Here is a 2,446-nt window from a genome sequence, read left to right on the forward strand (position 1 = left end):
TTTTTACCACATTGGGTTTTGGGTTTTCCGGGAGAGGTTTTAATGAGGTAACATTAGCATGTTACAAACCCTATATGGTTATGGCATCGAAGGGGGAGTGTTATGAATCATGAAGTGGATGGTCCATAACCTAGACCATACAAGTTCAAGACTAGAGTTCATTGGGGGTTTACATCCAGCCTCATGGAAGACCCATTCAACCTTATGTCTTTATGAGTTTGACCATGTCATTATGTAGAGTATCTTTGTAATCAATTCTCCATTTTACTCCACCTTGTATGAACCACTATATATAGTGGTGTAAGGCTGTAAGCAATAAGAAATATACAACACATTCTCACAAATCTTCTCTCAAATCTTAACAAATACAAGTTTTTTAATATTTTTAAAATTATGTTTAATTTTATTTTTTGATAATAATAAAAAACTTATATCATTTTTTTAATTTTATACAAATTTATATAATATATCTTGACCAAAAGAAATATACAAAATGTTTTAATATTACAATTTAAATATATATATATATATATATATATATACATATATATTCTTAAATATAATTTAAAATAAATCAAATTATTTAATTTATCATAATTTATCTTAATTTTATGTTTAACTATCAAAATTCATATTAAATATTAGTATCAAAATTATTTTAAAATATTAAAAGAAAAAAATTTAATCTAATATAAGTTCAAATTTTTTTTATTGGTCGTTTAAATAATATTTAAAAATATATAAAACTAATAACTCAGTAACTATAATAATTTACTATATAATTATTAACTATTTTCTAGATTGTATTAAAAAATCAGGTTGTCTAAAAAATAGTATAAAATTCAGAACTAATTTATTGGTATGAAAAGTTATTAAAAATTTGTAAATTAAGTTGCAAAATGAAATTCATTATAATCTGCAACAACTTATTTTTTACATACAAATTATTATTTATTATAGTAGGAGAACTATATATTTACATAGAATTTCGTATTTCATTATTTTATCAATTATAGAATTGTATTGTATTCTGACTTAGATACTAATTTATACTTTTTATTATAAGTAGAAATGAAGTATCATGCTAAGAAGAAGTATATGGAAATAGAGTCCACTACGGATTAATCTCACAAATTTAATAGATGAAAATTTTCAATTTGTCAATATTGTTATACAAAAAATATAAGTGAAGAACAAACAAAATGGGTAAAATACCAGCACTCTTAGTTTCTTTGTTTTATTTCAATAACGTAGACGGCATAGAGATTCCTACATGTCAAAAAAAAAAATTTATCCTGTTGATTCATTAGATAAAATGATAAAATTTTACCCACACAGTCCATACTATATACATTCCCTATATATTAAAAAGGAAGCATTTTTTAAGTTGTAACTTAAAGTACAAAGCTGACGTGTCAGTCTATCAGCCTTTCTCAGAGTCATCATTAAATGCTCTTCTTTTTGCTAGAGATTTACGTTTTGTGCCATTACATGGACCAACCTAATAATAACTAACGAGAACCACCTTATTTTTTATTGTAATGTAACAGACGCACGCACGGTTCATTGAACCGTTTACCAAATTTAGCATTTTAATTCTGGTTTTTCTTTGAACCAGTAACATTAATAACGAATGAATAATTAATTTTTGACAGGTTTAGTTCGTAACACTCTATCGATTAACAGTGTTCGTTTGAAAAATGTATAGATTCCAAGCAAGCACTAATACATTTCAACATCACACCGTTTTATTTTAAAATTGATATCCTCTATGTACAAGCATATATTTCAACATCATGTCGTTTTAATGTAAAATTGATATCCAGTTTTCTTTAGTTTATGCATTCTTCACAACATAGTTAGTATTATAATCCCATGTATATTACTTGAGATCATTTAAAAAGTTATAACCTTAAATTTATACTAATTAAAAAAAGACTATACTTAGGTGTTACTTACTTAGGATGACAATCTAGCTTATGTGACAGCTTAAAAATTAATTGAAAAAATGTTGGTCCAAAATCTAATTACTAAGGAACATTATATTAACCCAAAACAAAAATAAAATAAGCGTGTATTCTTTCCTTAAATAAAAACTACAGAGTTACTTAATATGATTAATATAAATGGCAATTAATGATTATGAATAATAATGATTTAAAAACAATTTTTGCATCCAACCTCATTTTTGATTAATTATATATTATTAAAAGAAATTAAATAATCACATTAACCATAAAATAATAGATTTTTTCTTACATGTAATGTTTTCAATTTTTTAAAACTACTTTAAATTACAAAAAAAAATGTAAAAAATCCATTTGAAAATTTTGTGAAGGGCTTAATTTTTTTTTGTTATAACAAGATACAAATGATCATACAATTGTATTAATATGAATTTTATTTAATAGATATTCATATTATATATATATATATATATATATAA

Source organism: Brassica oleracea, chromosome C5 (assembly GCF_000695525.1).
Source record: "Brassica oleracea var. oleracea cultivar TO1000 chromosome C5, BOL, whole genome shotgun sequence".
Lineage (NCBI taxonomy): Eukaryota > Viridiplantae > Streptophyta > Magnoliopsida > Brassicales > Brassicaceae > Brassica > Brassica oleracea.